At 50.2% G+C, this 25,890-nt stretch overlaps 1 long non-coding RNA gene across 1 annotated transcript in view; it reads left to right on the forward strand.

Moving 5' to 3' along the window:
* Positions 1 to 25,890, forward strand: part of LOC115907572 — a 63,458-nt gene that overhangs the window by 23,230 nt on the left and 14,338 nt on the right. The gene's annotated exons all lie outside the window — the stretch shown is intronic.

Genomic DNA, 25,890 nt, shown 5'->3' on the forward strand with positions numbered 1-25,890 from the left:
TAAAGTCTGTTAGCTCTCTCTATGTAAAGTGGTCATGAATATGTGGCAAAATGGGACAAAATCCAAAGGCACCTGGACTCCCCATCCACCTGCTGGAATAGGCTGGCTGGGATTTCGTGTGGTCCCGGCTGAAGTCATGCAGCACCAGAAACTGGTGTTTCAGGGGTTCTGTGGGACTTGAGGCCATAAATCCCCCACAAGGGTCAGTGAACTGTATGTGCCCAGGGGCACAGCAACTTGTCCCAGTGCTGGCGAGCTGCTGGAGTGGAAAACCAAAGATTTCCAAGCTAATGTTTCCCAAAGTTGGCATTTGGCATCTTTGAGTTTGGCTTGTTATCTAAAAGGATTGGCTGCTGGGGCAGCTCTGGGCTCGTGGCTACTGCTGGTCTGGCCTTCAAGGCTTAGCAACAAGAAATAGTAAATTAATTTTCCTGAGTAGCTCTGCCTCCTTGGCCAGATCAGTCTCCAGAATGAAGTGCTCCTGGCCTGAAGGAGAAGTGTGACATTCCTCCCCAAAACAAAATATCACAGGTCCTTCATGTGCTCACCCCAGCCCAGCTCCTCTGGCCCTGCTCCAGTGCTGCCTCCAAAGTATTTGCTTTAAAACCACACTTTAAAAAAAGCTCTATCAAAAAGAATGTGAAGGATGCAGAGTTTAGGTCTTAAAATTGGGAAACAGTACAATAAAGCTACTTTTGTAAACTTTCAGCCTCCTTGTGCAATAACCCACCCTGCTTTCCAGCCTGCTAGCTTCTCTCTGCTGCTGCTGGCCACCAGTGGGAGAAGTGATGGAAGGAAGAGGCCATTTGGCCTTTTTCTGCAATTTTTCATGCTTGGCAGCATGGTGGAGCTGGGCTGGGGAAGGGGGATGCTCCTGTTGGTGTAGCCATGGGAATGGGGTGATGTGCTGAGGGGGAGCTTGGCTGGGTGTGAGGAAGCGCTCAGGGGTGTCTCCTGGCTGGTGTCCATCTGCCCTGGGACAGCTGGAGGCCTCAAAGCACCTGGCAGGATTGTTTGGGAGTGAGATTGGGCTGGGTGATGCCCACCCTGAGCTCAGCCACCAGCATGAAGGGACTCGGGCCTGGCCTGCCCTTGGCCACTCTCCTGGGCTTCCTTTGCTAATTCCTGCTCCTGGGAGGCCTCACAAACTCTGCCCCGGGACCCTCTGTGCCCAGGCTTGGTCATTCCTGGTGTGCAGGTGCCCAAATCCCATCAGCCATGTCCCTTTTCCCCCCTCTGGCTGTGCAGCCAGTCCTTGGTGCTTCCAGGGCTGCCTCTCCTGGGGCTGCTCTTGCCCAGGCCCTGTGAGGGTCACGAGTGAGGAAAACATCTCAGACTGGCTCCTGCCTCCCTTCCACCAGCCCCTGCTTTTTAGGGAAAACATCTTCTGTTTGTTTTGATGTTCAGAGGTTGAGGGGGTGTTCTACTTTCTTTTCCTTTTTCTTTTTTTTTTCTTTTTTTTTTTAACATGAAGGAACAGCAGTTTTCAGACAATTCAAACTTAGGAAGTGGGAATCAAATTTCTTTCTTAATCCTGTGGGGTTTTTTTTTTTAATGAGGGTGTGTGAACTACAAGAAGGATCTTGTTCAGCCCCTCACTTGCTGATTTAGGTCCAAGCCAACAGAGCCAGGCTTGGAACTTTGATGCTGCTGGGGAAAAAACAGGGAGAAGTGGAGGGAAGGTTGTGGGATTGGTGGTGCTGCTCAGCAAACAGAAAGAGGAAAAGGAGAGTGATTTCTCATTCTGCTTCCTAACTCCAAACACAACCCAAAGTTTTTATAAACTTTCTGCTCAGGTTTCAGGAAACTGCAAATGAAACTGCATTCCTCTGTGTGTTGGTCTTTTTTTTTTTTTCCTTTTGCCCTCTTTCTTTTTGAGATGTAATAAAACATCATCACCTACAAGGCTGTGGCCTTTAAAAGTATTCTCCAGAGGGCAGGTGAGGAGTGGAGGCAGATTGACTGACAGCTGGAATAAAGCCTCTTTATTATCTCTGGGATTATAATTTCCCTCTATTCTGGGTGTTGGAGCAACAAGAGCTTGGTTGTCTCTGTTCTCACTGGCTTCTCCTGTGCTGTGGAGTCTATCCCCCCATCAGCTGAGGATACTGAACTTCTCATCACCTAGAAAATAATGGTTTTTTCCAAAACTTGAAGGCCTTGAGTGTAACTAGTGAGAAAAAGACAAGCTGTTAAAAACAAGAATACAGAAATAACAGAAGTGGGGACAGAGCAGCCACTGCAGGATGTGGTCACAGCATTGTGTGGCTGCAGGTGGTCTGTCTGTCCTTCACCAATTCCTTTAACTCTTTAAACTGTTTTTGGGGGCCAAAGCTTGCAAATCTCTGATCCAGCAGCTGTTCTGGAGCTGCAGCTCCCAGGCTTGTCTGGAGGGAGCAAAGAACATGGAAATGGCAGAGCTGGGGGTAAAAACAAAGGGGATCACCTCTAAAGACAGAGGCAGGAACCGTGTGTGGGGCTGGTTTTAAGCAATTTAAGGGATGGGCAGTGGGATGCTGGAGCTGATGTGATGGGACAAGGTCTCTCTTGCAGTCCCAAGGCAGGAGATGCAAGGCAGGGACAGGACTGCATTGGGGTGGGGTGGTGTGGTGTGTAACCTGCTTGCTGGAAAGCCTGGGCCTGCCTTTTGGGGTGATTCCTGGAGTTTTCCCTGTGTCCTGTCAGGACTCTCTGGGAGGAGGGGTGGGCACAGCCCTTTCCTCAGTGCATTCCTGCTCCTTGGCACAAACCACACGTGGGCCAGGAAATTCCTGCTGTGGAGGGTTTTTGGAAGCCACATTGTTCTTCATAATTAATCTATGAAAAGAATACAGTACATATGTGTGAAAGTGACCTTGAGATGTGGTGTGGGCTCAGCAGGTCATGTCTTACACCTCCAGGGACTCGTGGTGCTGACCCATGACCGAGGGCAGACCCCATTGGGGTGTCCTGTATGGACACTCAATGGATTGCCACCCCAATAACACATCCCTGGCATCTCCTGCCTGTCTGGAAATGGGCACAGTGCTCTGGAGAGGACCCAGAGAGTCCATCCAGCCCCTGTGTGATGGGGAGCAGCCCTTAGGGCAACCAGTGCCCAGCACCAGGCACCCCAAATTGCTCAGCAGAGGCCATCAGGACACTTGGTTAATTAGAGAAGCCCTGTTACTGGCAGACAAGTATTATTTATTATTTATTTTTAAAGTTTGTCTGACAGTGAGAACAGGCCTCTGGCCAGAGATCTGAGGGCCTGGCTATGTAATTGAGTTGAAAAAGGAATTTAGGTTTTTTCAAACCAAAGGGCCATGTCCTCCCTGCCAAGGGACGGGCACGGGCAGGGAGCTGGGAGGGGTTGAGAGTTGTTATTTACACAAAGTTTCCACCTCCTTCCTTCCTTCCTACCAACTCCCCATGACCCAGACCCGCCTGCTGAGGAAAACTGCTCCCCAGCCTTGCCAATTCTGGGATAAATAGGTCATCCAAAATATGCAACAGCCAGTTCCAAGTCTTCCAGCAGTCAGAAAGACCTCAGAAGTCTTTGGATGCATAAAGCCCATGCTAATTGTGTTATTTCCAACGTGGATTTTGAGGCTCTGGAAGTAGGGTGTTCCACAGCAGTCCAAGGGCAGGGATTTGGCAGAGGAAACCAAAGACCATTTCCAGCTTTATTTCACCCATTTGCTCACTCAGGCCTTGACCATGGTGGTGGCAGCTGTGTTCTGCATCCTCCCAAACGTGGGGTTTTATCCCTCCCTGGGGATGGGGGCTGTAATCTTTCAATTAAAGCCGAGCAGAGTCCAGCCAAGGATGTCTTCATTTAAACCTCAGTGATGCCTTTAACCCCAGGAAGTGCAGCTGCCAAATTCTGCTGTGTGATTGAGGATGATATAGGAGGGTTTCCTTGAGGAAACTCTCCAGCATCCTGCCCTGACAGATTTATGGGGTTTGCTCTGACCACGCAAGGCACCTCTGAAACAAGGGGGGAGGAAATGTGCCATGGAGCTGTCAAACCCTGCCTGCCCATGTTCGCACATCCATGCTTTCACTCTCTTCCCAGCTCCATTTTGCTAAAATGCTGAAATACTTGTGGTTTTTCAAGATTCTTTTTTTTCCCCCTTTAATTTTCTTTTAAATGCTAACAAGCTGCTTTTCTTGCTCCTAAAGTGATGCTGCCATCTGATGAATCTGCTGTTGGTGTGAGCCTTGGGCTGGGTGGATCAGGGCTCTTCACTTGCTGCAGCTTAATTTCAAATTGAGCCATTGTTTTGAAGAGCTAAAAGCATGTTTTGAGTTGCTTTTCGTCTGGTATCATAAATGTGTATCCTGTAGTGTGTGAGTCTGAGCCAGATCAAAAGGAAATTATACCTGAGGTATTCAGTATTACCTAACGTAATCGATATTGCTTTATGTTCTTTATTTTCTTCTCTGTCTTGAACAAACTTTGCTCTCAGTGAATGTCCAACCTGTTTGCAAGGCTGTCTGTGCTCCTCCAGGTCTCTTGGGGTGATAAATAAGATTTATCATGGATCGAACTGGGTGCCAGGGCTTGAATTGTGGAAAAACTTTAAAAGCTTTCCCAGCTCCTCTGCAAGTCCCTCATCCCATGGCATGAAGATATGCCAGGGAGGGTTATGTGGGATTTTAGGAAAAGATTCTTCCCTCAGAGGGTGCTGGGCACTGGAACAACTCCCCAGGGAATGGTGACATTCCCAAGGCTGCCAGAGTTCCAGGAGTGTTTGGACAATGCTCCCAGGGATGCCCAGGGTGGGATTTGGGGTGTCTGTGCAGGGCCAGGAGCTGGATGATGATCCATCCCTGCGGGTCCCTTCCAGCTCAGGATAATCCGTGATTGGTGCCACTGTGCCATCATGCCAGGACCCTTCTGCTGGGGCAGGAGCTGGCACCGTGTCTGTCCCTTGGGGAATCACTTCCTGCAGAACCAGAATCCAGCCTGGAAGCGCTCTGGCCATTCTGTAGGATCTATGGGATATTTTACAGAAGCTGCTCGCTCCCCTGGAGCCCCGCTGTCCCCTGCTGTCCCAGGCTGCTGTGTGGCAGTGGCAGCCGGTGCTGTCACCGCACCGGGGTAGTGAAAGGTGGGAAATGAAGGGAAATAAAGGAAGCGAATGTCGTTAGCGAGCGGCGAGTCACAGCCCAACAACTTCCTGCCATTGTCCCTCCCTGCTCCCCGCGCATCCCGCGCCTGGCCCGGGGCCAGCGCGGCCGCCAGGTACTGCCCTGCTGCCCACGGCTCCGTCCGTCCGTCCGTCCGTCCATCCATCCATCAGCACCAACAGAACCCTGGCAGCCATGGGGTGACCCCCGGGTGAGGGAATTGCTGCACCTGCAGATCCTGGTTCACTAAAAAGCCCTGACTCGGGGCAACTTGAGCAAATGTCTTGGGTTTTGGTGGTAAACAGAGAAATAGAAACCAAACTGCTGCTGGAGGAGCCACAAAAGTTTTTAAAAAGTGATACAGTGTTGTCAGCTTCTCCCTTCCCTTTAATCCTAATATTAAATTATTAATTTTCATTTCAATATTAAAATTACTATTTCATAATTATAGATATTAGCTATAATGAAATATATAATTATACTACAATAATTATATTTTAATAATTATAGTTAAATTACAATTATTAAAATTAATTAGTAGTAAAATTAATATAACAATAATAAATATATAAATATGAATTTATATATTAATATTAAATTATATTTAATTACAGCAAATTAAAGAAATTCTATTTAATTACTATTATATATTAATATTAATTAATATATTAATTTTAATTAATTTTAATATATTTTTTAAAGGGCTTAACTTTGTGAAATGGCAACAGCTTGAGAACATGCATGTATGTAAAAATTTCTCCTTTTTATTCTCTGAGCTATGCTCATTTCCCAACTGCTGTTTGGGAGAAGTGGTTTGGTGAGGAATAAGGTTTAAAGCTCTCTTTGGTGCTGTTTCCCCAGTGCAGCCACCCGTGTAAGATAAATAGTGGCTGATCTCTTGTTAGTGAAGTGCACGCTCTCCTTCACGCCTGACTGGAATGGAAATGCACAATCCTCTGCCATCTGCTTCCAGCAAGGAGCTGGGGCAAGCACGGAGCCCTGGGCTCTTCCAGCCAGCCCAAAGCCTTGCTGGTGCAGCCTCCCTGGCCACTGCTGGGCAGGGGGAAGGTTCCCAGCACAAAATGGGGTTTTTGGGAAGCACTTTCCTGCTCGTCATAAATTCAAATGCTGCAGAGAGGAGGTTTCATCCCAAAAATGCCCACAGAGGGTTGTGTGTCCAAGAGCCCTTCAGCCTTTTAAAAACTGCAGCCACAAGGGACAAGTTGCATCTAAACAGAGCAGCCAAGCCCTTTTTCCTTCAGGAACAATCCCTCTGTAAATACAAAGGGATGCTCCTTCCCTGGGATGCAGCACTTCCACTGCTCCAGGCGAATGGTTCAGCTGTGACAAATCCCCCAAACTCTGCATTTGGCCGTTTCCAGACACAGAGTGCAATTATCACACGCTGCAGTGTTTATTTAAAGAGGGAAGAGCACTGTGGCAATCAGATTTTGTGCCAGTTTCCAGGGGAAAGCTCTGCCAGGCAGGACTGTGTGTGCAGGCAGCTGGTGCACGGGAGGTGCTGCCAACAAAAGCATCGCCCTCCCACTGGCTGTGGACCCCGAGCATCCTCTGACTTATCCCAGGAAAAGGGTGCAAACAAAGCTGGTTAATTGCGTGAAAAGCAAAGGCATCAGGCAGGCAGCTGATGGGCAGCAGGTCTGTGCTGAACTGCTCAGGAGAAAAGGTTTTTCCTGGAGCACAGATTCCCTGGATGTGGGGTTTGGAGTGACACAGAGGTTTTCTTTCTTTTTCCTGTGCAGGACTGGGTACCACTGCTCCAATCCTGCTGTTCCAATCCTGCTCTACCCCTCCAACCCAGCTCTTCCTCTCTTTATTTCAGCAGTCTAATTTTCTCCTTGTCAATGTGCCTTTTGCTTTTACGTGCCATGTGCCGTAAATATTTTTTAATTGTTTCTTATCTGTCTGAAATCTGGGTTTGTGGGAGGGAGGTGATGCTGGTGATAGGGCCTGGCCACATGGGAGAGCTCAGCTCTGCTCCAGACTCCCTGGATAACCTGGCTGAATGTGGCAGAGATGGATTTATCCCCTGCATTCTGGGGAGGGAATGAGCTGCAGCACCCCCAGCTTGTGGCCCTGGGCTTGTCCTCTGCTTGTTGTCCCTCAGCTGCTCCTCAGGAGGTTTTTGGATCATGTGAGGATTGGTTTTCACCCACTGACTCCTGGAAAAGCTCATGTGAGAACGGAGGTCCTGCTTAGAGAGTGAAAAATTTGTTGTTCTGTGAATGATTTCAGGGAAAAGCATTAAATGTGAGTGCTGGAGTGACTCTGAACCCAGACACCAACCTGTCCTTCCTCAAATCCCTTTTTCTCCTTGCTGTTGATAAAACAGGCACTTGTGGGAGACAAGGGATGCTGCAGCACAAGTGACTGCAGAATTGCAATTTTAGAGTTTTTGTGAAAATTTTCAATGTTTGAACATTTGTTTTCATTCTGCTGGGGCACCCTGGGATCCTTTCTTTTCTTTTTTTTCAGCTTTGGCTGTACTAATATCCACTCAGCCCAACGAAAAGCTTAAAGCTGTGGCTCCCATATGTCAGGCCTAGTGCATCACCCCCCACCAACCAGGCAGGACATGTCAGGGTGCTCCTAAAAAGTTCATCCCAACACTGAGAAAATCCATATCAAGGTTTTAAAGAGCACAAGGGTCTTTAAAAACCAAAGAACCCAATAAACACAACTATTCTCTGTTCCTTGCACAGAGTAAGGATGTGTGAAACCCACAGGCTCTAGGAAAAACAGCTCCACCAGGGAACCTGCACCCTAAAAAATAAATCCCTCTGCAGCCTTTGGCTTTAGGCTGGTCCCTCTTGGAGGAACTTTCAGCAGAGCTGTAGCAGCACAAATATATCCAATTTTTGGAAAAGGTGCTTAAATCCAGCAGTTACTGGGCTGAGCAGAGCTCAGTCACGTCTGCATGAACTGGCAGGGAGGATGCTGTAAAGCAAAGAAATTCTGTGAAGTGAAGCTGGGAAGATGAGACAAGCCAAGGGCCCTGACCTTAAATTTTATGAGCAAGTTCTTGTTTGCAAAGAGCAGGGCTGGGAGATGGGAGGGAAGCAGGATTCCTGCTCTTGTGTGGAGTCAGGGAAAAGATGGAAATCTCCTGGGTTGGTGCTCACTCAGCTGTAGCCTTTTCCCTTTGGGCTGTAGCAGAACTGTGTGAGTAGAACTAATAAAGGAGGCATTTTTAAAATAATATTGAGCATGAAGAGGCAGAGGCTGGTGCTGGGACACATGCAGAGCTGCTCCAGGGCTGAGATAAAGCAGTGACAGCAGCTGACCCCGACCTCCCCGGATTATCTGATGTTCTCAGCATTTATAAGCAAGGAAGAGCCAGTGGCCGTCAGACCGGCTGGCTCCGCTCGGAGCCCCAGCCCAGATGGGAGGCGAGACTGCCCTCCCAGCAGCCCAGTCCTGGGGGCAGCCAGATGAGCCCCTCCACCCCTCTTTTCCCCAAAAAGCCCAGGACAAATTGCTGGCCAGGGCGTCAGGGCAGCGTTTCTCAGCGGGTCACTGCGACTGGGACCGTCCTGCACACAGAAGTCACCAGGGACTGTCTCGTCTTGCAGATGTCCCCAGGGTGGCTCTGAATGAGCTGCATCTTTTCATCAGTGCAGCAGAACTCTGGGCTAGCACCAGGCAGCCCTTTGCTTTTCATTTCTAGCTGAAAAAAAAAGCTTCATCTGTCACAGAGTGGAGCCACAGCAAAGTCACTGGGTTGAGGATGGTGTCTGTGCCCCAGCAGTGCAGCTGCCACTGACCTCTCCTGTCCAGGCAGGGGAGGCACCTCCTGCCTTGGCTTTTGGTGGCCCAGCAGCAGGCAGCTCCCACGCCCCTGTCTGGAACACTGAGCCTGTTTATTTAAGTTCAAATCAAATGTTAAAATAATTCTGTGCAAGTGTTAAGCGAGGGTGATTGGAGTTTGCATGACTCCACATCCAAGCTATGATTTCTTTAGGGCAGAGGAGTTATTTTCATTAACTCTTCAGTGCTGGCTCTCTCTGGCAGGAGGAAAGGTTGGATTAGCTGGATGTTGATGTACAGACTTGCAGCCCTTCTGAAGCTGTTTTAAATCAAAGAGGGGTAGGTAAATGTTTGGCTGCGTTTCCTGTGCCGGCCCTGCTGTCCACAGCCTGGGAAGTAGCAGGATCCAAAGGGCAGCTGTTAAACAAAGTGAAAACAGACAAGGGGCTGGGGCTGCCCCATCTGCTGCCCAGGGCCATGCAGGGAATCCTCCCTCCCTCCCTCCCCCAGCAGCCGCTGGGACAGGCCTTTGGGAAAACAGGGACAGAGCTGAGGGCTCCGGGGACTGTGGCTGGGGGTGCTGCCAGGGTGTGCAGTGGGATGGGCTGGTACCCACAGGGATGTGGGCAGGTTACCATGGGAACCAGGGTGCTGCAGCTGGGATGAAGTGATAAACAAGGTGATGTGTTTGGGATGCTCTGGTATCCAGGGTGAAGCAGTAGGGATGCAGTGATAAATCCAAGTGATGCTATTTGGGATGCTGTGTTTGGGATGCTGTGGTACCCAGGGTGATGCAGTGATAAGCCCAAGTGATGCTATTTGGGATGCTGTGGTAGCCAGGGTGATGTGTTTGAGATGCAGTGATAAACATGAGTGATGCTATTTGGGATGCTGTGGTACCCAGGGTGATGCAGTGATAAGCCCAAGTGATGCCATTTGGGATGTTGTGGTACCCAGAGTGATCCACTTGGAATATTTTCCTACCACTACCCTGCACTCCCACAAGCAAACCTCTGCAGGTTAAAGGGTTTTCCCTTCCCTTTCCTCTCTCCTCTTTATCTTCTGCTCGAGTCCCATACAGTCTGTATTTATCCATCCAGATAACAGGTTTGGCTGCTCTGATATTTTCTTGATAGGGATCACTGCAGGATGTTACAGGGAAGGGGAGGAGGATGATGTTGCTGAGTATTTACAGTGGCCATAAAGCTCAGGAATTTGTTCTGTCCATGATTTAATGAGGTGTGCAGGAATTGCCTCCTGCCATCCCCTGCTGGAGTGGGTGGCACAGGCTGGGTCTGGGGGCACACTCTGCATTCCCCCTGCTGCCTTTGGTGAGGGGAGGCTGATAAAATGCAGTAGGATTCCTTGGAGCTGCTGAACTGTCTTCCTTTGGATTTTTTTGCTGGAGCAAACTTTTTTCCAGGACTTGGCAAAGCAACTCATTTCTCAGACAGGCACTCCTGAATGAACACATCTGTTTAATAAACGGTCACAGTGTCTCAGTGATGGCATCTTAAGCCCAAAGATGTTTCTTCAGTTGTCCTGCATTTTTCTCCCCTCCAGCCCCATTTTCCTGGGAGCTGGTGTGAAGGGACAGAGGGGATTTGTGAGAGCTGAACCCTTTTTCCTCAGCTTTGGGCTTTAAGGCGCTGTTTGTGGCAGGGTGTTTGTGCACAGGGGTTTCTTCCACGAGGAAAACTCGGTGTGTTTTTCCAAAGAGAGTCTCTGATTCCCCCAAAGTCGGTGAGATAGGGAAGCAGTGCTGCTGCTGGGCCGGGATAAATCCCATTTCCGTCTCCAGGTCACGGGTGAGGCGGGAGTGGCACGTGGAAAAGCAGCCGGGCTTTGTGAGTGTTTCTCGCTCTTTCACAATCCCAGCAAAGCGAATTTAATGCAGTTTCAGTTTGGGCACAACAAAGCGGAGCTGCAGATCAGAAACACATGTTGTGAGTGCTGCAGGCACCGAGTGAAACCTGATCTGCCGAGGTTTCCCTTAAATCTGCACTTTCTCATTTGGCTCTCATATTAAAGCTGTATTTCAGAGCTGTCCAACCCTCTCGAAAGATGATGAATAACAATAAAAACATTCACTGGAGGACTGTCATCATTTCCAAAGGAAGTGTAATAAATACTTTACGACAGGGCTTTTTTTTTTTTCCTATGTACAGCCATAAACCAGTTTTAAGTTACAACTTATTAAGCCTCTAAACAATTAGAGCTCGGCTGTGGGGAGGGTGCTGGGGCTGCTCCCCGGGCTGGGGTTTGGGTTTGGGGGATCTGGAGGGGATACCTTGGCTTTCACGTGCCTCAGTTTCCCCTGGTGGTGGTAGAGCTGTGGGTGCCAATGGTCTCTGAGGTGTCAGGGTGTAGGTCAGGCTCTCGTGGCACAGATCAGTGATGAACCAACATCTCCCAGGCTTGGTTCTTGTGCAGAAGGGAGTTGTCCTTTCCCTGTGTGTGTCCCACCTTATTTTGGTTAGAAAACAGGCAACACTTTTTTGGCAGTGCTGTGTTAACGGTTGGACTCGACGATCTTGGAGATCTTTTCCAGCCTTGATGATTCCACGTTTGGCAGCCTCAGTTAAGGAAATAATAACCCCAGCCCTGTTGGTGCTCCCAGCCCTCGCCTCCATCCCGGGGGGAAGCGCTGGCCCCACAGCTGGGCTTGGTGCAAAGCCCCTTTTCCCTCCCCAGCAGGGGAAAATCCGAGAGGAGCTGGGTTAGCAGCTCCTAACCCAGTCAGGAGAGGTTCACATCCCCTTTGCTGTGTCTTTTCCTTTGGTTTTGGCTTTGCTGGAGGAGAATGAGAATAAAAGGGGTCGTGGGCTGGGGATGGTGCCTTTGCAGCATCTCCCTGCTCTGGCTCCTGCAGGAATCTGCTGGAAAAGCTGGGTGTGAGCCTTCCCCCAGGTCAGCCCTCGCTGTGGAAGTTCTGAGGAAGTTCTGCTCAGACCTGGGATGGGCTGGGAGGTGCCTGGCTGGGACTGAGGATGGGATTTGGGATCAGGGGCAGCAGCAAAACATTTAAATTGTGATCTCCCTGATACCCTTGTGTTGCTGGGGGGTTCCATGGTGGTTTTAGCTCTTCCCACAGTGGCTGCTGTGCACAGCTGGTGTCAGAGCAGATCCCAACCTGCCTTTCCTGCATCCCAAAAGCAGGGATGGAAGCAGTGCAGTTTGCAGCCCTGCCCCAGCTGCTTTCCCCAGGGTTTGTGCAGCCCAGGCAGAGACTGCAGCAGGGAAATGTCAGAGCAAATTGGTTCCAAATGCAAAGCTGCAGAAACTGCTGCTCTGCTCCTCGTGCTCCTTCCAGCCCCAGCCTTGGGATCTGCAGGGGGATCCATGGGCAGTGCTGAGATCCAGCACCAGCCCTGTGGTAATCACTCCCACAATTTACTGATAAATTCAATTCAGAGCCCAGAAATTCACTTGTGACTCCAAGAAATGTGTTTCCAATGAATGCTTTGCCTTGCTTGCTAACAGAATTCCAGGTTTCTGACGCTGTGTCATTTCCAATCCCCTGCTCTCTGATTTCCCTCCTTCCCTGCATTTGCTGTCTGTGCAATTACCTTGCTGTGAAAATGTTGCTGGAGAGGCAGGTGAGACAGGAGCCACCCCGGGAGCTCTGGGTGTTTATTCAGCATTCAGGGGCTGTTTCAGAGCATCCCAGACTGATGTGGGTGGGAAGGGACCTTAAAGCCCACCCAGTGCCACCCCTGCCATGGCAGGGACACCTCCCGCCATCCCAGGTGCTCCAGCCCCAGTGTCCAGCCTGGCCTTGGACATTCCAGGGATCCAGGGGCAGCCCCAGCTGCTCTGGGCACCTGTGCCAGGGCCTGCCCACCCTGACAGGGCAGAATTCCACCCCTGGCACACCTGGCAGGAGGTGCTGAATGTTTTCCACACAGAGGCACCAAAAGGAAGCAGTGCAGCTTGAGAACCATTTGTTTGATTTTCTCCTTTAAAGCTTTTCCAGGCAGACTTTGGTTTGGATTGCCGCTCCCCCCTTTTTTCCTTTTTTTTTTCCCACTTGCAATTAATGCCACAAACATTTCTCACGGACCACTGGATGGTATTGGCAGGAGGGTTATTAAAAATAATAAAAAATATTTTAGAAATAATATTAAAAAGCAAAACAAACCCCAAACCCAGCTGTAACCTGGAACACATTTGTTCTGAGCTATTTTATATTAAAGAGCATTTGCACTTTGAACATGGAAGGATTTCTAGTTGAGGGTCCAGAATATCTGCAAATGTTGTTCCTCAGGTGCATGAAATCAATATTTCTGTTGCTTTCCAAAGCTTGCAGAGCCCTCAAAGCTCTGCTGGGCTGTGGAGGTGCCTCAGTTACCCCAAAGCAGAACCAGAGCATCCCCCAGAACCCTCCAGTCTGGTTTGCTCAGGGCTCCTTTGCTCTGCAATCAAACATCAGGAAGTGCAAAAACCCTTCACAAAAATGTTGATTTACATCATGAGCCAGAGTTATTGGGTGCATTTTCTCTGAGCTGTGTCCAGAGGGACTCTGAGCTCCTGATGGACGGTGTGTTTTGTTTTGCCTTGTTTTAGTGATGCAAATAGAGCCAAGAGCAGATTTCCCAGGAATTCCTTACTCAGTGTTTGTTTACTGGGCTCAAATGAGCCAATTCTGTGCTCCTTGAGATGTTATGCATAAGTCATTGATGGATATGTATGCAATGGAGGCTGCTTTTAAATGCAAGGGCCAGGAATTCAGATTAAACCCATCCCAGAGAGCGTTTTGGGGGGCCCTCATCCAAGCCCTGCTCTCCTGGGGCCAGGTCTGGGCAGGTGGGACTGAGCCTGGCTCCTGCATCCCCCTGGTACAGAGGGAGCCCCAGTCCTTTGCAGGTCAGGCTGGGTGCGAGGAAAAATGAGAGATCTCTGTGAGTAGAGAAGGTAAATGCAGGTGGGGCAGGGATGGCAGAGCCTCTGCCCTGGGACATGCCCTGCTGCTCAGAAAGCACCCAAAATGCACATTTTCCTTCATTCCTGTAAGGCAAAACTGGCACGGAGAAATGTTTGGGTGCTGACTGTGTTTGTAGAGAGAGAGAAAGGGGAAAAAATCCAAAACACAGCCAATCAAATCCTATTTTTTCCCCAGTAGAGGAGAAAACTGTTTCAAAACCCTTACATCAGCCACACTTGGATGTGTCTTTCAGCTGCTCTCAGGTATTTGGAAGTAGCATCACCCCCTGTCTGCTTTTCCCTACAAATTCTGAATTTTGTGGAAGCTCAGGGGCAGTGCACTGCCTGGAAGTGAGCAGGGACTGACTGAAAAGGTGAAATTAACAGGTGAATTTAATTTAAAATTTCTTTTGCGGCTGTCTGAAGTTCCCAGAAGTGTTTTTGGGAAGAGTCAGTGCTGGGCTTGGGTGGGAGTGAGCACAGGAGCAGATGAGCACCTGGGTGATGCTGGGACAGCTCAGACACCAGCTTTGGAATGAATTCTCCACTTGGCAATTCATTCTCCGGTAAACCCTGATCCCCAGAAGGTCTCTGGGAGCTGAGTGAGGGGGAATTCTCTTGGAAATCCATTCTGATAGCGAAGGAATGTGATTGCCTGTCTCCCTTGGGGGCGAGATAAGGCATTTCAGAGCCAGGGCAGTTCTGCTCCCCTTTGCACCAGGTTCTGACCCGGCTGTGACACTCAGGGGTCTCACCCGAGCCCTGGGTCCAATTCATACGTGTGAAATCTGGAATTTGTAGAATTAATAGGGAAAAAAAACCCAAAATCAAAACAACCAGCTCGGTACTCACTGTTAATTTGGTTTTTTGCACGGTGAAAATTAACTTTAGAAAGGCTTTGTAATCTCTGACCAGAGTTCCCTGGCTGGCAGTGGGATAACGATGCTGAGGCGCTGGGGCAGAGCTGGGCAGCACCAGCTGTGCTTTGGAGCCTCCATCCCCTGGCCGAGCAGGGATTTCTCCCTTTTTCCCTGCAGAGCTTTAGGTGTCCGTGGTTGCATCCCAAAGCGGGGCTGTGGGCTCGGGAAAAGGCGGGATATTGAGGAAATTAAACATTTCTCAATGGCCTGTGCCATCTAGTGGCAAAGCAGGGCTGGAGCCGGGGCTGGGATTGGGCGCTGTGAGAGTTCCTGGATTGCTGGGAGAGTTCTGGAATTGCTAGGACAGTTCTGGATTGTTGGGAAAGTTCTGGATTGCTGGGAGCAGCTTGAATTGTTGGGAGAATTCTGGGTTGTTGGGAGATTTTTGGATTACTGGGAGATTCTGGGTTCTTGGGAGAGCTCTGGATTGCTGGGATTAGCCTGATTTGTTGGGAAAGTTCTGGATTGCTGGGGATGGGGCTGGGGAGCCCTTTGGGGCTGTGGGTGCTGCTCTGGGGGTCTCCTCTGCAGCAAGCTGGACTCCAGGTGTTGGGTGCAGGAATTTGGGCTTTGCACCATTCCCTGTGGCTGGTGTTGTGTCTCTGAAGAGAAGGGCTGGGGGCCAGCTCATGCTGGTGGCTGCCTGCTCCCCACCCTCCCCATGCAGCCCTGCGTGTCCTTGCACCCCTCAGAGCTGCTTTGGACCCGTGCTGAGATAGGCAAGTGAAATGGATTTAAATTTTAAATTTTTACTCTCTAGTACAAGGCAGAATTTGTATTTAAGTGCCCTGCACAGCCACAGGGATCTCTCCAGCTGGAGTTCCTGGGTGCAGCCCAGCTTGGGCTCATTTTTGGGCAGCACATGAGCACCTGAGCTGTGTGGCCAGCCAGGGGCTGCCCTTGAACCTGGAACACGAGGCTAAAACAGGTTGCTGAGTCTAAAACCCAAAAAAAGAACCTGAAACAAACCATCCCATTAAGCTGGGTATTTACACTGCTATTTCCAACCTAATGCTCCCTGCTATTTACCAAGCCTAAACCACAATATTTTACCAAGTGCTCCAGAATCCAAGATGCATTTTTGCAACTTCAAGTCAGTGGAAACTTTGCAGTTTATTTTTCCCTTTGGAAAGTAACCAATTCCTATTTTTATCCTGCTAAAAGCCCACAGCGTCACCCTTCAGGCTCCTGCAAGGAAACATTTCTTCCCCCTTTGCACCAAAACTGCCAGGCTTCCCCCAAAATCAAACAGTGAATTGCTACTTTGTGACCCCAATGCACTGCTCTGAAATAGGAATGGAAAATACCGTGGCAGGAACACAGGGATCTGTCAGTAAAGAAAACCAGGCAAACTATTAAAGCACATTTAATCTGAGCTTGCTGGATATGAACTGATCTTTCTTAGAGGGCTGCATGAAAGAGGCTGGATTATCCCAGGTCTGAGTGCTCCCATTGTTTTGCTCTCTTCCTCCGGAGCATCCGGCCTGGCTGCTCTGGGAGACAGGATGCTGGACCAGGGGGACAGAGCCTTTCATCTCCCACAGCACTTTTGGTGCTCCCATGAACGGGCCCAGTCTGTAAAATACAGTGCAAAAACATTTTTATAGGAACTGGTTTGTGTCCCCTGTCCTCAAAGGATTCCTTCAAGCCCATCAGCAATTTTCCTTCAAAGGCTTTCTCTCCTGCTTTTAACCCCCTGGCTTCCCCAGGGAACATCCCCTGCCCTTGCCCAGCTTTCTGGGCTTTGAAAGCAAAGTTTGCACCTTGCTGAGGCTAAACTGCCCCAAAACAGGACTTCAGGTGAGCTAAAACCAGACCTGCTGGTGGTGGCTCCATGGCTGAGCCATGACCTTGTTCTCTGGCCAAAATCAAGCTCCTGGTCCTGTTGAGGCAGGATGCCATCAATGGGGGGAACTTTTGTCCAAAACATGGTGTAAAAGTGAATTAAATTTATTGGGAAAAGAGATTTCCAGCTGGAATCATGCTGTGATCAGAGTCCCAGCTGATGGAGCTGAGAGCAGCCCAGCATCCAGCCCTGCAAGCCCTAATTAGCAATAATGAGTGGATCCAGGCCATCATTTCTGTGTCTGTCAGGAACCAGCCCTGCCCTGCCTGTGCCCAGTGGGGTGTTGGTGATGTGCCTGCCCCAAATCCTCTGTGGGTGCAGGGAAATGTCCCAGCTCAGCCTCACTGCCCTCAACTTCTCATGCTGTGCAGCAGAGGTGAGGGTTTGCTTTGAAAGGTGAGGGTTCAGCAGCACACACGAACTTCAGCCGTTGCTTTTCCCAAAGTATGGGAGAGGCACCAATCCCATGGATTTTGGCACATCCCAATCCCATGGCCACTCAGCTCAGGTCCCACTGGCCCACAGCTCGTGAGCAGGTGGGAAAGAAAAATGAGGGTTTTCCTTTAAGCCCTTTATCCTGAGGAAGTGGAGAGTTTGTGGCCACACACACTGGTAGAGCCTTCCCTGGTGATTCCTGAGCCTCCAGCATCGCAGGTTTCAGGCTACAGCACAGGAATTCTGTGCTTTCATCCAGCTGCACTCAGCAGCCTTCAGCTTTGTGCCCTAGCACATCCCTCCTGCAGAGCAAACACTTAAAAACCCTTCAGTGGCTGAACTGGGAGGTTCTGCTGCCTTGTGCGTGAGTTTTGAGCCCTTTGCTGATCCCTTGTGGGGCACATGGAGGGTAACACCCAGGAACAGGCACTGTGGGGTGTCAGGGGGTGATGGGGACTCAATCCCACATTTATTCCTGCAGAGCTGAGGATCAGCTCACAGCACAAGCCCTGCCAGCCTCATGGAAACACAAGAACCTGACAAACTCAAAAGCCAAGCTGGGTAACAGCAGGAAGGCATCAGCCAACATCCAAATTCCCATTTTTTGCCACCTCAGGATGGCAGGTGAGGGGTGGGAGCTGCTCCATCCCCACAGAGCTCTCAGTACTGGCTCCAGGTGAGCTGGAAGAGCCTCCCCTCAGCCTGGGGGGTTTTCAGCCTGGCTGGATGGGGGATGGCAGGGCTGGGATTGCTCTGGGTCTGTAGCCAAGGGGAGGAAGGAGCAAGGGGTTCATTTGTGCCAGGGAACCCCAGCTCTGGCTTACAGGGGGATGTTGGGGCTGTGCAGCTGCAAGGGGTGAGCCAGAGCTGTGTCCAAAGCAGGGTCTGGGAGCCAGTCCAGGGGTCTCAAAGCCTGGGGGAGCCCCTTAAGCCAGGATCAAACCAAGGGGGTTTTGCTTTTGGACCTTTCCAGTTCAAACCATCAACCAAATGGTCTCCAGCTCTCCTGGAGATGCTCCCTGGGCTCAGGGAGCAGGAGCCAAACACTTTAAATGCTATAAATGGTGTGGGTTGAAGGAAAAGCAGCTCTGAGCCTTTTCAGTTGCCTTCAGGAGGTGCTTTGGTACCTCCTTGTGCTGCCCATGGTTTGTCCTGGGTGAAACTGGGCTGGTGTGGGTTTGACTGGGCAGTTCTGGGTTTGACTGGGCAGTTCTGGTGCTGGGCTCTGGATCATGGGGATCACAGGGGCTGTGTGACCAGCAGGACTGGGAGCTCTCTGTGCTTCTGGGAAAGGAAGGAAATTCCTGGAAACCTCAGCAAAGCCCCTGGTGGTCCTGTCTGATGCTTTCTGAGTGGGTTTTGTGGTGGTGCTCACTCAAATCTTGGCCTGATGACCTTGTAGAGAGAAGCTGTCATTGCCCCTGGATCCCTGGAATGCCCAAGGCCAGGTTGGAGCAGCCTGGGACAGTGGAAGGTGTCCCTGCCTTTGGAATGGGATGGGCTTTAAGGTCCCAAACCATTCTAGGATCCCATGACTCTGTGTCCTTGCAGGTCTTTTCCAATTTTAATGATCCAGTGGTTGGGCTGTTTCCCTCTCTGGCTGTATTTCCATGGGAACTGTGACTTTCTTTAGACAGTGGTGGCTGGGAGGACTCTGGTGGGACATACCCAGGGTTTTGTCACCATGGCTGCTGGCAGAGCCACCCCAGACTCCAACTTCCCCCCAGGATGTGATCCCCCCATGGGCACAGAGCACCAACACCCTGGGGCTGAGCAAGAGATCCTGCAGGAGGGGAAGTGAATACCTAAATGTGATTGTTATCTTTGCTTCCTGGGCTGCTGATAAGGTCTCTCCAGGGCATATAGAATTTGAGCCTGTGGTTTCTGGAGCTATAAATGTAACACCAGTGTGTTTTCATTAAGTCTGAGGACAAATACGTGCAGTGAAACCTTATCTCGTGCATTACCCTAATGGTCTCGCTGATCCCAGGGCTGCAGGTTTAGAGGGGTGCACGAAGGGTGACCCAGCTTTGTGCAGCTCAGATGCCTCGTGCCAGAGGTGTGTCACGGCCCCAGAGCCGTGACAAGTGTCCCAGTGCCACTTAGGCACAAAGCACAAGCAGAGCTGGTGCTTTGTGCTGGTCAGGCACTGCCCAGCCCAGTTCTGTCAGGTGTTCATTGGTGACCCCACTCCATGCAGGGTTATTTGTTTCATTATTTGTGTGGAAATGGTGCCCCCAGCCCTGACCCCGTGGTGGAATGCAGAGCAAAACTCTCCTGATCCTCAGGCCTCCTCCTGAGCACCTTTTGAGGTGTCCCTCCCTCTTCAGTGAGCAGGGCCATCTCCAGCCAGCCCCATCCAGCCCGGCCTTGAACGTTTCCAGAGCTGGAAACCTCTGTGAGCAACCCATGGCAGGGTCTGGCCACCTTCACTGTACAAATCTGCCTCTGGAGCAGTCCCAGGCGTGTTTCTCCGTGGGGCTTTGGGATGTGGGTGCTCCAGATGAGGCAGTGCTGCCTTTCCTGCTGCTGTAAAATCCCTGACCCAGGTACAAGCTCTTCCTTTTGCTTTGTTTTGTTGAATATCATGGGCAAAATCGTTGCATCTTTTCTTGCCACCATGGAAATGTTGCTGCTTCTTTTGGGGGGGCTTTGAGTGGCCACAGGAAGTGTTTAAATCAGACCTTCCACCCCAGAGGTCACAGAATGTGCTGTTCTTGTTTCTCAGAGGTGTCAGGGAGCTGGGTCTTCTATTCAAAAGCTGCTTGAGATATTAATTGTTCATTGCAAAAATGCTTGACCATGTGGTCAGAGGAGAGTCACTAAAATACTTTATTGTAATTTTAGGAGAAAATAATTTTTTTAATCTGGGTATTTTATTAAGAATTGGCAGGTAAAATCCTGAGACCATAAGTGTTTATTTCCCCCCCTTTTTAAACCAGTGCTGCATATTAAATAAATCACATAATTAATAGTGAATTATTTAAAGAAGATATTCATAAACTTAGGGCAAGAAAGGGGACCTTTAATTTCCCTGAGTAGGAGCATGTGATGAACCTTCTGATGTGAGGTTCCCATCCCAGCTGGGAGTTTGGTCCCTGCTGAGGAAGGAATGGATGTGGGGAAAGCATTTGACCCTGTGGTACAGAGGGGTGGATGCAGGGATGCTGCTGCATTCCAGGGGGGTGCTCCAGCTCCTCAAACTCAGCCATTCCCAGCTGCCAAATCCACCCAGAAGTTTCTCCCCTCCCATTTTAGTTCAGATATAAAGGTCTCTGGATTTTGAGCTGGGTTTTATCAAACGCCAGGCTCTGAGGTGCAGGAGTGGCTGGAGCACAGAGATGGTTTGAATGTCACAGCAGTAGGGATGGATCACAGCTCCCAGCCCTTAACACGGTGGTTTGGAGCTGAAATGTTCATTTTCCACTCCTTGCTCTGGATTCTTGGATTCTGCTCCCCCCTGAGAGCTGGCAGAGCTTCCCATGGCTCCCAGCTCCCCCAGAGCACCACAGCAGTGGCTCTGCTGGAGCTGCAGGGAGGAGATTCCATCCAAGGCCAGCTTTTCCTGCTGCTCTGACAGGGGAGAGCATGAGGGAATAGCACTGGGGAAAGGCTCCGCTTCGTTCTGCTCCAACCAGAAAGTTTGTTCACCCAGAAGCCCTTTTGGGGGAGCTACTTATTTTCTAATCTTGTGGTAATAATGGAATGACACACAAGTCTGGGGATAATGAAAACTGATTTCCTCATGCACCGAGCATAAAAGGAAGCAGGGAAGGGTTTCAGCGACAAGGCAGGAAAAGAGTTTATTTTAAATAAAGATTACAAAAATAACCTACTGTCAAAGATGATGTGAAAACCATTAAATAGCAATTTAATGTAATTATAATCATGGGTGAGCTAAGGGCTATCTCACACAATTCCAATCAATCTTGCTGCCTGGATGTGCTATCCCAGCCCTCACTCCTGACTCCAGCCCTGCCTGCCTGCTGCAGAAATGCTCTGCCTGGAATTCCCAGGGGTGTCCTCCAAGGGCTGGGGGGGAAAAACCTCTTTGGGCTCTGCCTTCCCCAGCCCTGAGAGCCCTTTGGGAGCTTCTGGAACTGACACCAGAGAGTGGCACCAAACGAGGAGCAGATGGCACTGCCAGGCTTGGCTGTGCTGAAATTTTGTGGCTGTGGTGGAGCCTTGTTTACTAAATTGGCATTCCAAGGAAATTCACTGAATGCATTCCAAGGAATGGCACCATCAGCCAGACCAGGCCCACAAAGTGCTGCTGCTCCCAAGGAGTAATGCTTGAGAGAGAAAATGAGGTCAAAAGTGCTGCCAGCAGTGGGAAAAGCCAGCCCTTGACCCAGTGTGGCACCCAAAAAGGCACCAGAGGAGCCTCCAAGCTGGGAATTGAGGGTCTGTGCTGGGAATTGAGGGTCTGTGCTGGTGTGGGTGGGATCCTCGGCCAGGACCCGGCGTGGGGGGCACAGGGATGTGACACCCCAGGTCTTGCTGCAGCATTTTGGTGTGAAACAAAGGCTCCTCTGCCAGCTGGGAGTGAAGAACCCAAAAATTAATATAACTAATCTCAGTAATCAAATTTAGAGCTGGTTCAAAGGATTGTGTGAGCTGGGGAGGTTAATCAGAGACTCATTAATAGGGTTTGGCAGCAGTTTGGGCAGGGCAGGACCTGCACAGCCATGGTGGGGAGATGCTGGGACCATCCCATCCCCTGATTTGTATCTCAACAGGGATGAGAGGCTCAGCTCTGGCTGCTGCCAACAGCTTTGGATGTGCTGGGAAGGGGTTGGGTGCCTCTTGTTCCCAGGAAAATCCGTGTCTGCACCTTCTCCTTCAACCTGAAAAAGCAAAGAGAGGCAGTGCTGGGCCAGAAGGGGTGGTTGGGTGTTTCTCCATGTCAGGTGGATGTTTCTGAGTTGGGCTTGATGACCTTAGAGGTTTCTCCAACCTCAAGGGTTCTCTGAGTCTCTGGGAAGTGCAAAGCTTTGCTCAAGGAGCTCTGACAGCTTCTCCTGCCTCCTCCTGAGCCAAGGAACCCTTCCCAACCTCCACGCTGGTACTTTCCAGCTCCAGCTCAGCCACAATGTTCTTTGGATCACAAGAAAAGCCTCTTGAAAAGGAAAAATGAGCAACAGGACCAAGGGGGAGATGCCCAGAACCGCTTTGAGCAGCCTCAGGGAGCTCATTTCATCCCCGAGCAAAGGGGAGCTGGGGATTAGCTTTGTGTCACAGATTGTTCTGAGGGGGGAAATGGACTAATTAATTGGATTTTCGTTTGGAGAAGGGGCGGTGGTTTCAGAGCCTGATTCCTGCCAGCACATCAATTTCTGCTGGAAATGTGGCTGCAGTTTATCCTGATCATATTCAACTCGAGGCAATGAAAATTCTTCTTGCTATTTGTCTTGGCTTCCCTTGCTGCTACAGCGTCTGCAGAAATCTGTCATGCGTGAAATGCTCCCCTCTCTTTCTGACAAGTTATTCCTTCTGCTGGCTAATTTTTCATTAAGAAAAATGCCAGGAACACCAGATACCCCGTCAGGCCTCTGTGAGGGCTGTGCACCCAGATTAAAGGCTGAGGAGTGTTTGGCTCTGCTGGCATTGCTTTGGATCCATTCTTTTCATGGACTTGTTATTTAAAAAAAAAAAAATCCTCCCGACCCCTTGCTGCACTCCTCAGCCCCGACAGCTGGAATTTTGCCTCAGTCAAACACAGAGAGGGGGTGAAATGTGTGATTTGTACAAGGCAAAGCTGCTGGCCAGGCTGAGCTGTCACACCCTGTGCTCAGCCAAAATCTGCCTCTGGCTGCTGCTGGTAGTTGTGGGGGGGAAATCAGAGGGATTGCGGCACAAAACTGAGGTTCCAGCCAAAACAAGGGCATTGTGCATCAGGCAGCCTAGAAAAAGTGCATTGATTGCAAATAATTCCTCACTGAGGAGTGTCCTGGGTGAAAGGGAGCACAAGGGGTGTGGAGCAGGGCACTGGTGCCTTAAACACCAGCAGGAGAGAAGCTCAGGAGGTTCAGGTGCTTCAGAGCTTCCATGGGGACATCCCCCAAATCCCTGCAAGGGCTGGTGAGGTCTGAGGACCCAGTGAGGCCATGGGAGTGATTTAGGGATGTGAGGCCTGCAGGATCTGACTGAGGCTGGAAAAACTGCAGTGAGAAAGGTGTGAGGTTTGGGTGGATAAATGGGGATTTTTACAGTGCCCAGCATTACAACCTGCTGGGGAAATGCATTGGGTGGTGGGGCCTGGAGCAGCAGGGCAGGTCCAGCCCTGGGATGAGCTGGAAAACGCTCTCGGGCACAGGATGGGATCCCTGGGGTGGCCTGTGCGTGGCCAGCAGCTGGATTAGATGATCTTTGTGGGTTTCTTCATGAAATTCTATGGTTCTATGACATTTTCTAATTCTAAAGCTGGTATTTGGGGTATTTTCATCATCCTCCTTACCCCTGCCACCTTCTGCTGTGCATTGTCAGCTTCCTGAGGCACAGGGGAAGCTTTATAAAGGCATTAAATGGGGTTTTAGAACAGAAGTGGGCAGTTAAACAGAGCACTGTCTGCCAGACAGATCGAGGCTCCTCCAACAAAGCAGCAGTGGGTGAGCAAATCGGTGTTTTGGTACCCAAAATAACAATTTCCTGCACGTGCCTTAGAGCACGGAGCAAACTCGGGGGTGCAGCTGCAGAGAGGCTCCCGAAGCAGGGCTGGGCTTGGCACGGAGTCATTTCCATGGTAATTAATGGTGCCTGTGCACGAGGAGGAGCCGGGGCTCCCCGGGGACCTCCCTGTCCCAGCACATTCCTGGGGAGCCCTGGGAGAGCAGGGAAGGAAGCGGAGCCCCCAAATAACTTCATTTCCTCACGGACCTTCCCCGACAGATGGGAGAAAATTGCCATAAAAAACCCGAATCCCAAGACAGGAAAATATAATGAGCTATGGGCAAGGGGAAAAATAAATGCTGAGGGATATTTATGCGGCATGGGGAGCGGGCAGATCAAATCAGAAATTCCAATTAAGCCCATAATTTATTTCAACGGAAATAATAAAATTAGAGATGGGCCCAAGCGGCGAATTTCCGATTGGGATCCCCATCCAAGCGGCCTTTTTGGGATGTTCCATGTTGAGCAATCTCCATCCTGTGGTGATGGGCAGAATGGACCTGCACCAGTGACAGAGCCTCCAAAATTCCTGCTGGAACCCACCTGGGGGAAGTTGCAGCAGTCAAAGGGCATCATAAATGGGAGATAGTGGGAGAAAGGAAAATGTAACAAAAACCCCAAAACTCAAAAAGGAAGCCACAAGAGGGAAGGATTCATTGAGAAATAGCGTTTACACCCTGTCCACATGGGAATTAAAAGCAGGAATTAGCCCTGGGAGTGCCCAGGAGGAAGAAGGGGCAGCTCCCTTTGGCTTGGTTTGGCTCTTGATGTGAGGAATTAAAAGCCTGGCAAAAGCTGCTGGGGATTTATGGAAGGAAGTGTTTTTAACCCCATTTCAGCAGGATTCCATATTGCAGTTTCTTCTTATTAAAAAACTCTCAGTAGTTGCCCTGAGGTTGCTCCAGGTCTCTGTCACCATGTGTGGGTCTGGTGTCACCCACCCTGCCTGTGGCTGGATGTGATGGGACAGCAGCCCCATCCATGCTGGTGCTGTTGGCATGGCAACCTCAGGGAATGCAGGGGGAAAACCTCATTTTTTCCTGTGAATGACCCAAAAGAGCGTTGTGTTGGTGGCTCCCTGCAGCTCATCATCATCATCATCCTCACCACCAAGGAGGGGATCTGTGGTTTCTCTCTGCCTGGCTCTGTGTTATGGTGCCCTCTGGGATCCTCATCCCATGGCCATGAACTCCATGCACGGAGCACTTGGGATAGAAGGATCCGCCCCAGGGTTCCTGAAGCCCCTCCAGCAGCACCCACAGCTCTTGTGCAGGTCACCCCCAGCCCCTGGGGGCTGTCCCAGCTGCTCACAGCTCCTCGGGACACCTCTGTCAGCATTTCACCCCATCCTTCAGCACCAGTGAGTCACCTTTTCCACCCCCTCTTATTTCACCCCTCCTTTCAGCCAGGACATTTTGCAGCCTGGGCTTGTCGTGATTAGAAATGTGAGTTTTCAGTGTTCCTCCCTCCCTCTGCCCCGTTCAAACCCTCCATTTACAAAAAGTATTTTAAACACAGAGATCAAAATTACACACCGGCTTAAATGTGTCACTTTTTGGCACGGCCATCTCGTTTCTCAGCCAAGACTTGCAACTGACTTCTGCTCCTCTATTTTATTGATTTCTTTCTTTTTTCTTTCTTTTTCTTCTTTCCACAAGTCCAAATAGCCACTTAACAAAAATAGATTTAACCCCTAAGCAGCTGCTCCATCTTCTTCCTTGGGGTTTGAGCTAACCCAGAGTATTTCCCAATATTTTCCCATGGTGGTGCTCACTGAAGTTTCTCAGCTTCTCCAAGTTGTCTCAGATCTCTCAGTTTGGAGTGAAAGCAGCTCCACACGAGGTGTCCTGGCTTTTCCCAGTTGCAAATTTGGGTTTTTAAATTGAAAGGTGTGACTCTTCAGGAAATAGGGGCCAATTTATAATCCTGCATCTCATTTCTAAGGAGCTCTGAGTTTCTCAAGTGTTGTGGCCTTTAGTGCATCGTGTAATTAAAGGGGGGATTGTGGCTGCAAATGCAAGAGCCAGAAGGAGCCTGGTCTGACCCCACAGGAGCCTCAAGGTTCCTCAAGGAACACACCCAGAGGGTCTCAGCCCCAGATCCAAGCCCTGCCCCTCAGCAGCAGCTGCCAGGCTTGGGGGGATGGAGCTGTGCCCTGGATCCAGAGGAACACCCCATTCCTCCATCCCTGGATCCAGGGGAACACCGCCACTT

Source organism: Camarhynchus parvulus, chromosome 10, assembly GCF_901933205.1.
Source record: "Camarhynchus parvulus chromosome 10, STF_HiC, whole genome shotgun sequence".
Lineage (NCBI taxonomy): Eukaryota > Metazoa > Chordata > Aves > Passeriformes > Thraupidae > Camarhynchus > Camarhynchus parvulus.